The sequence below is a fragment of the Bubalus bubalis genome, chromosome 17 (genome assembly GCF_019923935.1).
Source record: "Bubalus bubalis isolate 160015118507 breed Murrah chromosome 17, NDDB_SH_1, whole genome shotgun sequence".
Classification (NCBI taxonomy): Eukaryota; Metazoa; Chordata; class Mammalia; order Artiodactyla; family Bovidae; genus Bubalus; species Bubalus bubalis.
This window is the reverse complement of record NC_059173.1, coordinates 14340216-14356878: the sequence shown is the minus strand read 5'-3', so window position 1 is coordinate 14356878 and position 16663 is coordinate 14340216.

Below are 16663 nucleotides of genomic sequence, written 5' to 3'. Positions count from 1 at the left end.
GAAGAGTCCTGGGACCATTTGCAAGTGTTCATTGGTATTAAGGACTGAGCTCCTCTCTGCTCCTGGAACCTGTGGGTCTTGCTTCCCCAAATAGCACAGGGAAGGCTTCACATTGCCCCCCAGCAGGGAATATGGTTGAGGCGGGGGCGGTTAGGCTACTGAATATTGATTATATACCAGTCAGTGAGCTCAGCTCTGTTGTCTAACAAGGAAGAAGAGAGATAAAGCACTTGTCCTCAGAGGGCTTTCCGTCTTGTAGGGAGAGAGACATTTAACTCAAAGAACGGGACAGGGTGGAATGAGGGCAGAGATTGAGTTTCTAGGTAGAGAAACACAGGCCATAAGAACAACTTGAAACAGAGGAGAACGCTGGTGGCTCCAGAATACTCCACCTCAGAGACACATATCGATAACTTGTCTTGAAGCAGTGTTAAAAATAGCAGTTTGCAGGCTTTTGAGGCAATGAGAATTATCTAAATCAAAGAATACACATGGGAGGTATTGAGTGGAGTGGGATGTGGGGATGTGGACCGAATCCCTGGGTGGCCGAGGCAGAGGTCCACATTGCCTCCTCATCCTGTGCTTCCCTGCTAGCAGCACCAGGTGGACTGAAGCCTGACCTTATTAACTGGTCCTGGGACACCTGCTGGATTCTCCCTGGTCATCGGGGCCCTCACGTGGCGGCCGCTTGGACCCCAGAACGATAGGTGGACTGACACTGGCTCCTGGATTGTCCGCATCTGGGCCTCTGGTCGTCCCTTGCTCTTGTAACAGCTCACACAGTTGTTTGCTGTCAACACAGCAGTTGGTTACCCAAGATGTAGGACAAGCCATCCTCCCACCTGCAGGGCGGTTTAGGCTTATATAGCATCAGGCCTGAGAATGGGGTGAAACTTGCGGGCATATTTTGGGTGCTGACAGGCCCTATGAGTCTGTCATGAGCAGAGGTGGGAGAGAATCAGTCAGTGAGACTGTCACCTTCCAATGGGTCAGGTTCCTCATGCGGAGTCCAGCAGGCCCCACCAGGGCTCCTGGTTTGCAGATCGCCGAGGGGGAGTGACTGCCACAACTGTTCCCAGTCAGAGCCTGTGCTCAGCGGCTCTTGACTCAGGCTGGTGCTTACCCAAACTGGCCTCCCTCTTTCAAGTAAAGGACACATTTTTCACTCTCTGTGTTTTCAAAGAGAAGCTGACACTGAGAGAATGTTGTGAATCACAATCAGAGTTCCCTGCTGCAGAGCACACAAGATGAGAATTGATCTCAAACCTCTTACTGTCATCATTTACTGAGCACTGGAAAGACACACACATAAGTCAGCGGAGAAAAACTCAGAGTCCTGGTCTCTAGCTGCATGTCAACAAAACGCCAGAATACTGTCGCCTGCTGTAACACTAAGCAGAATTAAACCACAACCCAGCCAAGTCTCCTTACGCTCCCAAAGTATCAAGGAGATCTTTGACTTTACCTTTATTATTCTTTCAGTCAGCTTTATTGCGGTATAATTTTCACACAATAAATAGCACTCATTTTAAGTGTATGGGTTGATGTTTTGACAAATGTCTGCAACCGGATAACCATCACTTCAATCAAAGTATAGAATATTTCCAACACTCCACCCCTCCAAATCCCTTCCAGCTTTTGGAATAAGTCAGTCCCCCTTCACCTCTGCCCTCAGGCAACCACTGATCTGCTCTCTGTCACTCCACTTTTACAATTTGTATAATTTCATGTAATGGAATCAAACAGTGTGTACTCTTGTGCCTGGCTTCTTTTTACTGGTTTATGAGATTCAGCCACATTGTTACATATATCAGTAGTTTATTTCCTTTTACTGTTGAACAGCATTTCACAATTTGTTTATAGATTCACCTAGTTGATGGGCATTTGGGTTGGTTCCAGATTTGGATGTTATGAATAAAAGTTCTTATAGATATCTGTGTATGAGATTGTGTGGACATATGTTTTCATTTCTCTTGGATACATACCTACGAGTATCTGGGTTGTGTGGTAGGTATATATTTACTTCTTAAGAAACTCCCAGACCTTTTATCCAAAGTAGATGTGCCATTTTCACATTCCCACCAACAGTGTCTGCTTTTAGGTGTTCCATATCATCAGCACTTGGTTTTATCAATCTTGTTAATATTAGCCATTTCTAATGGACGTGGTGGTATCTCACTGTGGTTCTTATTTGCATTTCCTTGGTGACTTGTGTTGAGCATTTTTCCACGTGTTTACTGTTTACCTTCTTTTGTTTGTTGCTTAGTCACTAAGTCGTGTCTGACTCTTGTGACCCCGTGGACTGTAGCCCACCAGGCTCTTCTGTCCATGGGATTTCCCAGATAAGAATCCTAGAATGGGTTGCCATTTCCTATTCCAGGGAATCTTCCCAACACAGGGATCGAACTCGCATCTCTTATGTCTCCTATTTTGTCTGTTCTAGGTCATTTGCATTTCCACATAAATTTTAGGATCAGCTTGTTTCTATTAAACACTCTGCTGGAATTTTGGCTGGGGTCATGTTAAATCTGTTTGGGGAGAATCAACATCTTAACAATTTGACCCTACCCATCCATGAACATGGTATATCAATCCATTTATTTTAGTCTTTTAAAATTTCTTTCAGCAGTGTTTTGTAGTTTTCATTGTACAGATTGTCTACATACTTTAAAAAAAAACCTTTTATTTCATGCTTTTTGGTATTATAAATATGGAATTGTATTTATTTGTTTCCATTTGTTCATTACCCTCTCTTCTTCCTCCTCCTTTTCAATTATCTCTTCCTTTTTGATTCTAATCCTGACATTAAAGCCTTAAATATATTTTTTTTAATCGTTGAAACTACTGATATCCAGGGTTCAAAAATTTCCCAGTTGATAGTTTAGTCGAGAATTGGCATTGATGCTACTCTACATGTTGCCTCTCATCTTAGCATTTACAGCTTTTCTTAGCATAATTCTCAGCTTATCAAACCATCTCCCTTCTATCACTTTCATCCTTTTTCACAGCTCCCACAGTCACACCTCCTCCATACAGCCTTCAAGAAAGATGTGACAGGTACTGTGGTATCTTTTCAACATTGACTCTTCTGTTACTCACCACCACATTAATTGAAACAATTATCCAGTTGTTTGTTCAAAATGAAGGAATTTTATGTTATTTAACTCTTGTGTGCCTGCGTTAGTAACCTTGGGCTGCTGTAACAGGGTACCACCAACTGGGTGGCTTAAAACAACAGAAGCTTATTTTCTCACAGTTCTGGAGGCTGCAGTCTAAAAATCAAAGAGTTGGCAGGGCCACACTCCCTCTGTCACCTATAGGGGAGAATCCTTCCTTGCCTCTTCCAGCTGCTGGTAGTTCTCAGCAGTCCTTGGCATTCCCTGGCTTGCAACTGCATACCTCAATTTCCACTTCCATCTTCACGCGACATTCTCCCTGTGTGTGACTGTGTTTCTTCTTTTCTTATAAAGGCACCAGTTGTACTGGATTAAGGGTCGGCACACTCCAGTATGATCTAATTGTTACGTCTGTGATGCCCCTATTTCCAAATAAGGCTGCATCCTCAGGTTCTGGAGATTATGCCTTTAACATTTCCTTTGGGGGACACAATTCAGTACATAGCAGTGTCTTAGCTCCTTCTTCGTCTCAAATGTTCTTCCTCATTTTATTCTCTTGAAAAATTACTAGAGGGCCAAGTTCAAAATCTGCATTCTTGGCTATTTTTTTCTGAGTACCCCAGGAGAAGTGAATCACCTCTTTGCCTATATTTATAAGCATTTTTCCATTACTATTAGAAAATTTCTCACATTGTGTGGCACCTAGGGACAGAAGCCATCATATCTGGAAATAGAGCTCGAAGTCCCAGAATCCCATTTAGATTTCCTCCATGGCAAAGCTTTTCCTAATGTGAGCATTTTAGGCACATATGTAAACAATCCCTAGTCTGTAGCCTTGTAGATTAATGAAGAAAATGAGGAAGGTTTCAAGGTCCTGTGTTATTTAATTTTTTATTTTAGGAATGTTATCATTAGGACATACTCTGGATAAGCATTTGAGATCCTATTTATGTATTCATGTGTAAAATTCCCTTTTCTTATCGACTACCGTATGTTCAAAAAAAACAAAATAAAACAGGCTTTTAATGTAGATGTGGTATATCCGAGTTTCTCAGCCTTCGCACTACTGACATTCTGGGTCGGATTATTCTTTGCTGCAGAGGCTGTCCTGTGCATTGTAGGGTACTGAGCAGCCTCCCGGCCTCTGTCTAGTAGGTGCCAGTAGTCCCATCCTCCCTAGTTGTAACAACTAAAAATGTCATATAGCCAAGAATCCCTCAGTTGAGAGCTACGGTAGAGTATCACAAGGCAGTTGAAATTCTTAATGTAAACATTACAAAAATCATCCAAATTTCTCTTTGTTCTGCTTTCCTGTTAATCCTCTCCTCAACCCTTAAAGCTGCTCTGTACAGAGACCACTGGAGCTGTGAGTAAGTTGCATGGCTCAGCTTTCCCTCGCCACTGCCTCTGTACATCTGGGGCCCGTGGGTGGCCTCATTCACGCAGAGGGAAAAATTAATGTCCCTGCGTCTTGTAAAGACTCGAGGACTTGAGGAACATGAGGAACCAAACCAGTGCTCTGGTGCGCGGAGCCCCGTTAACTTCGCTAACACCCCCAGAATCTTCTGAAGCTCTTGCTGAGTTCCTCCTCAACTCATTGAACTAGAAGGAACAAGATTGTGGTTTTAGAAGAAAGATCAAAAGCCAGGGGTGGAAATAAATTATTATCTGGAGGGAATTTTAAAAAGTAGTACATCCGTGGACAGGAGGGCTGGGAAAAGGAGTCTGTGGTGGCCCTGCACTCTCTAGAACTATTTATAGACAGTTCTAAATTGCAGGTATTTCCTGCAATGGTTTTCAAACATAGACCCAGCTGCCCTCATCCCCAGGCAGATCAGATCGTGACCCTTTAACAGGAAGATCCCCTGGAGAAGGAAATGGCAACCCACTCCAGTGCTCTTGCCTAGAAAATGCCATGGATGGAGGAGCCTGGTGGCCTACAGTCCATGGGTCGCAAAGAGTCGGACACGACTGAGCGAATTCACTTTCACTTCTGTTTTGTGGTTCTAAGGGAGAAGGCAGGACTTGCTGTTTGGAAATGACCTAGAATCTGCCTTCTTTTCTCAACTCTTATCTTTGGTTTCAGTTTGGAAGCTGCTGCATTGTAGGCTGAAGTGCCAGGGCTCTCCTCTTTAGACTGGTTGACAGGGATTCCTGAGGAAATAAGAAAATGTTGCTTCAGAGTGGAGACCCTGCCTTAGGTTTTGGGCTCTGCTCAGTGATGTAAATCCTTCAAATTGTGGGACGGATTTTTACTGGATGAGGAAGCTTTTCCTCTGATATGTTAAAAAAAAATTGAGGTAAAATTCACACCTGAAAAATCCCATGGACAGAGGAGCCTGGTGGGATATAGTCCAAAGGGTTGCAAACATAAGATTAATCAATTTTTAGAGTATATATAATTCACTTATGTTCAGTGCATTCACAATGTTGTGCAACCATCATCTCTATCTAGTTCCAAAATACTTCCCACTGCCCCCAAAGGAAACTTCATACCCGTTAAGAAGTAACTCTCCGTGCCTCTTCCCCCAGCCTCTTACAGACATTGAATCTACTTTCTGTCTCTAGGGATTTCCCTATTCTGGACATTTCATATGAATGGAATCATACAGTATGTGACTCTCTGTATCCGACTTCTTACACCTGGCATCTATTTTGGAGGTTCATCCATTCGTAGCAGATGTCAGCCCTTCATTCCTTTTTAGCATTGTACAGACATGCCACATTTTGTTTGTCCACCCATCTACTGATGGATATTTGGGTTGCTTCCACCTTTTGGCTATTCTGAATAATACTATATGAACGTTTGTGTTTCTCATACTTAAATTAAAAAAAAAAAATTGGTGAAATATACAGACATAAAATATGCCGTTTTGACCATTTTAAGGTGTACACTTCAGTGACACTAATTACATTCATCACATTGTGCAACCATCACCATAGTCTGCTTCCCAATCTTTTCCATCACCCCTAAAGGAAATCCCATACCCAGGAAGCAGTAACTTTCTATCCCTAACCCCAACACTAGCCCCTGGTGTTCTCTGATGTGCTTACAGTCTCTGTGAATTTACCTCTTCAAGATAATTCATACAAATGAAATGGTACAATATTTGTTCATTATATCTGGCTTCTTTCACTTAGCATAATGACTTCAAAGTTAATCCATGTTGTGGCCTGTGTCACTGCTTTATTCCTTCTTGTGGCTGGATAATACTCCATTGCAAGGACCCACCACATTTTGTTTATCCATTCACCTGTTGATGGACATCTGAGTTGCTTTCCCTTATGGCTTTTGTGAATAGTGCTGCTGTGAACAGTCACATCTCTCAGAGGTGTTTGAAGAGTGTCCATAACCCTCAGCATAATGTCCACACTCCTCAGCATGGCATCCATTGTGTGGCTTCTTCTATTCCCCTGTCCATGGTGTGGACCCTCCTATGGCCTGGCCACACAAACTACTTATAATTCCTGAATTTGACTAAATGTGCTTCTAACGCCCGTGTCTTTGCAGAGGTGCAAATCCTTGGCTTGGATTGCTTTCTTCTGTCCTTTCTTCACCTGGCTACCTCTTAAATGTTCTTCAATGAGTGCCCTAGCCTGGCCTACCTCACTGGCTTAGGCAGAGTAGCCAGGCAGAGACCAGGAGCAGACCCAGGAACGCAGCCACTGGTGACCTAGTAGGGCAGTGGAGGGTATGGTGCAGTGAGGCAAGGGGACATTGTGAATGGTGTCCGGGGGTCAGAGACGGTTTTACTAGGGGTGGATTTCTGGCTTCAATGGGACAGACCGGCTATATACAGCTCAAGTCTGCTGCTTCCTGTTGTATTCCTGAAACTCTCTGCTTCCCTGTGTCATGACTCTTACCTTGTCACTGCATCACAGTCCATTACTCTGACCGTCTCCTCCAGTGGACACAGAGCCTACTACATATACTGAAAACAGGCACTTTTCTTAAGAGAAGAAGACCTACTCTTACTAACTGAGCCTGTTAGATTGTCTCTCTCTCTCTCTTTTTTTCATATCTCTATTGGGAGTTTCCTGGTGGTCCAGTGGCTAAGGCTCTGCACTTCCAATGCAGGGGGTCTGGGTCTGACCCCTGGTCAGGAAACTAGGTGCCACATGCTGCAACTAAGAGTTCACATGCTGTAACTAAAAGATTCCGCGTGCCTCAATGAAGATCAAAGATCCCACATGCTGCACCTAAGACCTGGCACAGCCAAATCAATCAATCAGTATTTTCTTTTTTTTAAAAAAACAGCTCTACTGAGATATCATTCACCCATGAAAAGTGTGCAGATCAGTGGTTTCTTAATATATTCACAAAGTGTGCAATGCTCATGATAGGAATCATATACCCAATGGCAGTGACTTCCCGTGCCCCTCATTCCCCTCACTACCCTAGCAGCCGATTCTCTCCTCTCTCAGGTTGTCTTAAATACCGCGAACATTAGATACCCTCCCTCCCCTTTGCATGTCAGGTTTGAACATCCGAGTTAGTGAGAAGATTTTTCCAGGCAGAGGCTGAGAGAGAGGCAGTGTTGTCAGAGAGAGGAAGGAAGGAAGGGACAGACACTGGGGCACAGAGGCAGCAGATACATGCGAAACTGGGACCGTCTGGCTCAGAAGATTCATAGAAAGAAAGAAAGCAAAAGATGAGAGAAATTAGTAGGGAGAGAGCCAAAACGTGTTCCTTTGGGAAAGTTTGCAGAGTTCTTTTCTATGGAAAGAAACAGTGATGTCATGGAAAGTAGATGGCTAGACATATTGTTGGGATGAATGTTCCCATTGATTACACGAGCTGCTGACAAGCTGCTGCACAAATGCTGCTGTGTGTGATCGGTGTCCATGGTTTTAAATGAAAATGAAGAACATTATCTAGGGTCCTCTTTCCATCCCGTTTTTATGTGTATGAGGTAAGTGATCTGCGTGTTTGATTCTAAGTCTCCTAATTTAAATAAGCTCCTGAACATGTAAACTTGTCTGCTGAGTATAAATATTGTATTGAAATGCAGATTTCCATCTTTCCCCACTATGTTCAATTACAAAGAAAAGGAAAACAGCAGTTCCATTTAGAGGACTTCTTTGCCCTCTAATGGGAGAAGCAGAGCACTGAGGTTTTCTGTGGGAGGAAAAATAATGGCCCCTCAGATTGTCCACCACCTAATTCCCAAAACCTGCAAATCTGCTGCCTTATGTGATGAAAGGGACTTTGCAGATGTGCGTAAGAATCTGGAGATGGGGGGATTAGTGTGAATTATCCAGACGGGCTCAATGTGATCACAAGGGTTCTCATCACAGGGAGGCAGGAAGGTCAGAGTCACAGACAATGTGACCACGGAAGTGGAGGTAGCAGTGAGGTGGGGCCAAGAGACATGGAACACGAGTGACCTCTAGAAGCCAGAAAAGGCAAGGAAGAAGATTCTCCCCAGAGCATCCATAAGGGAGGCAGCCCTGACGACCCATCTCAGACTACTGACCTCCAGAATGATGGGACGATAGACTTGTGTTGTTGCGAGCCACTTAGTTTGTGGTAATTTGCTACAGCAGCAACAGGAAACTCGCCTAGATTTCTACCTTCAGTTTGAGTTTTATTTTGAGACGATGGCTTTTCCTTACTGAGATAATATCCCACAGCTACTGCATGAGAGCGATGTGCCAGGAACTGTGCCAGACCTGGAACAGACATCATCCCGTTCCATCCTCCCAGCGACACTCCTAGACAGGCACCACCGTTACCTTATTGTGTGTGTGTGTGGGGGGTGGGGGCACGCATGCGCATGTTCATACAGTACATACGTGTGCGTCCAGAATGAGGGTGTTGGCAGGACCACATTCCCTCCAGAGATCCTAAGGGAAATCCATTCCTGGCCTCTTCCAGCGTCTGGTGGCCGCCAGCACTCCTCGGCTTGTGTTCCACATTGTTCCAATCTCTGCTTCTGTCTTCACATCGCTTTCTCTCCTCTGTGTGCCAGTGTCAAATCTCCCCCTGCCTCTCTCTTCTAGAAACATGTGACTGGGTTTAGGGCCTGCCAGGTTAATCCAGGGTGACCTTCCCATCTCAAAATCCTCAGCTTAATCACATCTTTTGCCATAGGACATAATATTCGCAGATTCCGGGACTTAGGAAGTAAATATATACGTTTTGAGGGCCACTTTTCAGCATTCCCCAAGGGGATAGGCACTTTATACATCTTTACCTCTCATATCAAGCCTAAAAGGTAGCTATAACTTTTGAAGTTTTACAGAAGAGGAAATCGAGGCTCAGTGAGTTTTGCTATCTTGCCAGTATTTCTCATGCAGCTGGCAAGTGGGGGCCAGCCTCTTTCTGCTACTCCCAAAGAATGTTCTTGGGAGAGACACTGGACCATGCTGTACCATCCTGTGTGACTTCAGAGAGTTCACTTAGCTTTTCAGATGTTTCAACATCTGAATTTTCCTCTGTAAAATGAGAATCAATTAGATAATTTTTGATGAAAATTCATTGAAAAGTATTATGTTATAGATGCAAGTGGTTATTATTATCTAGAGTGTATTCCAAAGAAAATCTTCATTGAGAAGAAATGACTTAGCTGAATACCATGAATGAAACGCCAAAAAGTTCACAATTATCATCACCCTGGCTTGGAGCACTGAGTCTTCACTTAAGATTGTGAATAAGGTTCTGATGTGGATATGTTTAAAACTCTGCCCTGTTTGAGGAATTGTACCTGGAAGCCACTTTCCAGAGAAGGAAAGGAAGAAATGCTGAATTATTTCAAGCTGAAGGGGGAAGGGAAGGGAAGTTTCACTCCTTATGATGCTTATTCATCTTTTCATGCTTCCAGGCACTCGTAACCAGCATGTTAGAATTTGGTTGCAACGATACCACATGATGTTTTTGTGTGTTCACTCTCTGGTTTCTGTCATCTGGGTAACAGAGAAAGGACGGTGGGAGAGCAGCGTGGGTGGGAGGTTGCATAGGTAAGCAGTAAAGTGACATCTGAAAGAAAAAGTCAGGCACAGTGAAGAATGTTTAGTGAGAACCTAGATGTCTTTATTGAAACTGCTTTTTGACTGGTCAGGCCTCTACTCTGCGTTCATGCTGCATTTGTAAATCTAGATCAAACGTGGAAGACATGTCCATTCAGAATAGAGAACGTCCAGCGTCATGGCAGACATCCCTAATCAATCATAGCAAACCCGCGCTCCCGACCAGTCAACAAACCCTAGCTGTCGTCTCTGTACTAGACGATAACCCTAGAACATCAATTTTACTGTGTTAACTAACTTACCTAATTCAGAAGACTCTTTTGACCTGTTACTCAAGCTTAAGCTGCCCATTTACTATTTTAGTAAAACCTGGTTTTTTTGTGACCCAATAATGCCAGCTACTGATCACTCACCGTGTACTGAGCATGCTACATTTAATCCTCACAAATGTTTTCTAGGTATCCAAACAAGCTCATCTGAATGTGATATCAATCAAAGGAAGGGTTCTGTTGCCTACACAGTGTTTGAAGGCTACTGCCCTGGAGAATACTGTTTCTGGAGATGAGTGAGGCACCCTGCTGTGTTTGTTCTCCGGTGTTTATTGTTAGATGGCTTGGGGAATGCAAAAGGTGCTATTAATATTTACCCTCAAAATACTTATGCTTGTGGTGTGGGCAAGACAAACTCACATCCAGTTAAGGAAAAACAAAAACCATGTGTGTGCATGTGTGGAAAGAAAGTGAGAGGGCATTAAAGCAAATTGCAAATAAGACAAGATGTTGGCAGTTGTTGAATGTGGGTGGAAGATATTCAGGAATTCATTCTTTCAACTTTATATGTTTGGAACTTTTCACAATAAAAAGATGGGGATGGAATAGAATACAGAGAGTTGATGTATTTGGGGAAAAATTCCACTTCATTTATGAGCTTTTTGTCACTTCTGTTTCTTTAAATTTTTATGGAAATATAATTTGCATAACATAAAATTCACTAAAGTACATTTTCAGTAGTTTTTTGGTATATCCACTATATTATACAGTCATTGTGCTTTTGTTGTTTAATCACTAAGTTGTGTCCGACTGTTTTGCGACCCCATGGACGCACCAGGCTCCTCTGTCCATGGGGTTTCCCAGGCAGGAATACTGCAGTGGGTTCCCATTTCCTTCTCCAGGGGATCTTCCTGACCCAGAGATCAAACCCACATCTCCTGCATCGGGGCAGATTCTTTACCACTGAGCCACCAGGGAAGCCCCTATACAATCATTACCATTATCTAATTCTAGAACATTTCCATCACTCCAGAAAGGAGCCTCATACTTATGGTTAGTCTCTCATTTTCCCTCCTCTGTCCCCTGGCAACCACTAATCTACTACTTTCTGTCTCAATGGATATGCCTGTTCCGGACATTTCATATAAATGGGTTGATCTAGTATATGACCTGTTGTATCTGGCTTTCTTCACTTAGCATAATGTTGTATGCTATATATATCTGCTGTATGGATATGTAATATTTTATTTACCCATTCATCCATTGATGGAAATTGGGGTTGGTTCTACTCTGGGGCCATTATGAATAATGCTACTATGCACACTCATGTTCAAGCTTTTGTGTGACTGTACGTTTTTAATTCTCTTGGGTATATAGTTAGGAGCAAAATTGTTGGGTCATATGATAACTCTATATTTTACCTGTTGAGGACCTGATGGATTGTCTTCCAAAGTGACTGCACCATTTTACATTCCCATGCAATGTGTGGGGGTTCCAGTTTCCCCATATCTTTACCAACACTCGTTATTGTCCTTTTTCTTTTTCTAAAGTCATCCTATTGAGTATGAAGTGATTTCTCGTGGTCTTGATTTGTATTTCTACCACTTGTGTTTTTTTATTTTAATTCTGATGGTTGACTGTCAGCTGAGAAACTAGACTAATAAAAGCAGTAGAGGGTCCTAATAGCAATTGCATTCTGCCCTTACTTAAGAATCATCTCCCTGTGCTCTCCAGACTAACCCTGAGTTGACTGAGACTTGTTTTAGTTTTCTATTATTGTCTAACAAGTTACCACAAGCTCAGTGGCTTCAAATAACACCCGCAGTGTTACCATTTCCCAGTTCTGTAGGTTGGAGGTCCAACATGGAGGAGCTGGGTTCTCTGCTCAGAGTATCTCCAGGTTCAAATAAAGGTGTCATCTGGGCTGAGTTTTCATCTGGAGGCTCCGGGGAAAATTGTTTCCAAGACAGTTCATGTTGGTGGTGGAATTCAGTTTCTTGTGACTCTAGAACTTGCTGACTGTCAGCTGTGAGCCACTCTGAACTCCTAGAGGCGACCCACATTCTTTGCCATGTGGCCCCCTCCATCATTAAGCCAATGATGGCATATAGAATCCTTGCTCTTTGAATCTCTGACATTTAGATTCAGCTTTATAGAGCTTGTGTGAGTAGGTGAGACCCACCTGGATAATCTCTGTCTCTAAAGGTCAACTGATTTACGACCTTAATTACTTCTGCAGAATCCCTTCTTAGCAGTACCTAGATTGGTGTTTAAAGAACTGGGGAAAGGTGTATATATAGCAAGAGCTGGGCATCTTGGGGGCCAAACTAGAATTCTGCTTCCCACAAGGCTTTTGACACAAACACTAAAATAGATCTTTTGTTGATTACAGCTTCAAAACGTTTTAATGCACCAGTCGTGCAAGAAGTTCCAACTTTATGGCAGACATTGGCCAACCACCGTTTAAAGTATGACAGTATTCTGCAGCTCATTGACATTGTCTCTACTGACTCTTGTCGATTATTGAATTGATGGCTCCTGTTCGCTTTAGGGGCTCTTAGCTTGTGGACTGGGACCTTGCCGAACCTTGACAAAGTGATAAATCGCACTTTTATGTCCTTGTTTGATTCTGTGGCTCTTTTGAAACGATCACCCTTCTGATGTGCCCAATAAAATCCTCTTTGATGTGTCAAATACGGGCAGTTGAACTTTTCAGGGATTTTAAGCGCCAAAATTAGTGTCTGCCCACGTTGGTGCAAGCACCACTTTCTGTTTGTTCCTCATGATGGACAGTAGATTTAGGAAATGTGTCATTTCCCTCCCCTGTATGAGAGTCTACCTCTCAGGTTCTGAAATGGGAATAAATTGCTTCTTGTTATATTAAGTAGAATAAACCACAGTGAGCACATGTGAAAGCAGAAATGACTTTGAGAGAGAAAGCCAGGGGGAACAGAGGTCATGTCAGAAGTGACTAGAAATTTCGCTCTTTTAATACTGTCAAAATGCAATAGGTTTTCAACTAGTCTAACAACAGCATTTTCCAGCATATTGGGACACTAGTTTCATAAGATGAATAATAGATGTTAAGTGGAAAAGGGTTCTGTGGTCAAATAGGTTTGCCATTAACATGTATTAAAATTCTGTGATTTCCAAACTTAGCGGCTGAAGGCTCATTTTGGTTTTCCATGTAGGAAAGATTTACAAGATCGGAGCTTTAAGGAGCACGCTTTGGGAAGGGCTGTGTCGAACAAATTCTGACTCAGAAAGCAGGACTACATGTGCTGGCACCAATTCAGAAACGGACACGTCTCCACATGTGTGTGACAAGTACCTGTATGCGGGTCATAGATGCACGCCTTTAGATCATAAAGATGGATAGCATTTTTTTCTGCCTCAAATAAACTTCCCGGTATGATTATTTCCTAATTCCTTCACAGTCTATTAATATTATTCTCAACCTAGTCTTAGAAGTTGCCTCAGACACTTGTTACAACTTTATAATCTAATGAATGGAGAAAAGAAAGAAATCAATATTTATTGATCATCTCCAATGGGATGGGTCCTTTGTATGCATGCATGTGTGCCAAGTCACTTCAGTCGTGTTCTACTCTTTGTGATCCTTTGGATTGTAGCCTGCCAGGCTCCTATGTCCATGGGATTCCCCAGGCAAGAATACTGGAGTGGGTTGCCATGCCCTTCTCCAGGGAATCCTCCTGACCCAGAGGTCAAACCTGCATCTCTTACATCTCCTGTGTTGGCAAGTGGGTTCTCTACCACTAGCGCCACCTAGAAAGCCTGGGTGTTTGTATGCTGCTACTGCTAAGTCACTTCAGTTGTGTCCGACTCTGTGCGACCCCATAGACAGCAGCCCACCAGGCTCCCCCGTCCCTGGGATTCTCCAGGCAAGAACACTGGAGTGGGTTGCCATTTCCTTCTCCAGTGCATGAAACTGAAAAGTGAAAGTGAAGTTGATCAGTCGTGTCCGACTCTTTGCAACCCCATGGACTGCAGTCTACCAGGCTCCTCCGTCCATGGGATTTTGTATACTTTGTCCTATTTAAACTTCACCATAATCCTGCTGGAGTGTTATTATCTTCAGCTCATAAATGAGGACACTGAAACTCAGAGAGGTTAAGCAGTTTGCCTAAGGTCTCACAGCTTAGAAGTAGTAGAGGGCACTCAGATTTGGGGTCCAGGATGCTCTGACTCCAAAGCCTCTTCTCTTCTCAATATTACCTCCTGCTTCTCTGCCCTTGTTGCTAATCTGTTTTAATTTATGCTATAAGTGAGCTTGCTGAAAGCTGGGTGTAGATCAAACATTTCAAATCGAGTTGTATTTTCCCAGTGATCAGCATTATGATTTCAGTGATGCTTCATCTGTAACCGCCAATGGTTTGGGGTGTTTGAGTTCTCAGTTTCCCCATCCCTTCCCTATTCTCTATCAGATGATTAATGATCTGAAAAACAACCTTTCATAATGCACTAGGGAAAACAAATTCTGATTTCGTTTATTTTCCATACTTCTATGCCACGTAAAGGAAAGCATATGTTTTCATTGATTTGCATAATAATAGAGAGCCTGCAGCCAAACCGACTTGGGCTCAAATCATTTGACCTTTGGCAAATGACTTCATTTCGGTGCCTGTTCCCTCAGTCTGTAAAATGGGAATGATAACTCTTGGATGCCAGTCCAGGACTAAGATTGTGAAAAGGGACACTTCCATAGGGGTGCTTAGAAAGAATGTCTCTTCTTCCTCAACACTGGGGCTTAATATTGGTGATAAAGATGAAAAACAGGGGAAAAAAAAGAAATGCCTGAACACCATTTAAGGGCTGTGATATGGTTGTGAAGAAACTAGCACCTGTTCCGATGTTGCTCTTACTGATTTTGCTACTAGTTCATTTATGGCCAGTTGGTACCAATTCAGGGTATACTTGAAAATTCAAGTAAACATGAATATACATTAATATTAACCAAAGAGCAAATATTTGTGAAACTCCCCTGGCCTTCATGTTTACCTTCACTCTGAGAAGCGTAGTTAGCAGAAGTAACATCAAACAAGAAGGCTGTTACCATCATCCAGGGAGAGGGCTGTCCCCGGCTCGCCACACTGGGCCTCGAGCTGATCTCTGTCCTAAAATGAGGGAGATTCATTGGTATTTAAACACTAGGTATCTTTGCTTAAACATATGTCATTTTAAAACACTCTTATCTTGATAGCCACAGAGCTAGGGAGCACAGCGCCTTGCCCATGCTAAGATCACTTTGCTAAATTAATGAATATTTACAGAAACATGCTAAATTCCATTTCCCTCGCTATTTAACTCCCAAAGAGATGAACAGGTTTTGTTTTGTGCCTGGACGCAGTTTGGCTCCTGGAAAATATTTTCCCAAGGAGCACAGTGGAAGATGAAATAACCTGAGGTTGCTCAAAATAAAAGCTACACCAGTATTTGCCACTCCAGCTCTGTTTGAGACAGACTTTCGTGGCTTGGCAAGAGAGAGTAGTAGGCTGGCGCACTTCTACCTGAAATTTTAAGTTGACTATAGACAACCCCTGCTCCCAACACACCTTATAGTCTTCCCATTGAGAATCATCAGCTGTCCAGTTCATTCATAACTCCTTCTGGAGGTTAATTTAAGAGTGCTAAATCAGTCTGGAAAACCTGCTGCCTTTCCACCTTGCTAAATGATGCCATACCCACTGTGTACAACACTGAATAACCCACGCAATGCTGCCCCTCACGGCTGCTTTAGAGCAGCTCCTAGTCACTGACTTGGGCCAGCTTCACCTCTCAAAGACTGGACTGACAATGTTTTCTAACCTTGCACCCATTTCCGTTTAAGAGTCCTCTGGTAGTCATCTTTGGGACCACACAGATTAACCCCATTCCTGGGAAATTCCACACAGAGCCTGGTTAGAGCCAGTCTGACCACTGAACTGCACAGCCAAGGAGAGAGTTCTTTCCAGAAAGCCCACTGACAGCGGGACAGCAGAGCTGTCCCCTGTCCCCCGTCACTCACGGTGGCAGATCAGAACAAATCGTCCTCAGTTTTTCCTATCTGGAGAATCAATGGGTTGGTGTGGGCAGAGCCCGGAGGCTGCCATGGAAAAGGTGCAATCTCCCTTTCTGCCAGTAGGGGATTTTAAAATAGTGTCTCAAGAATCTCAAGGAAATCATTACAAACAAGAGATCCCAGGGACGTGACACAGAGAGACACAAGGAGGCAACTGCTATTTCTGTTTGCTGCTTGGGTTAAGATGATGAGTAATATTTTTAACGTGGGACGGGGGGCAGGGGGTGAAC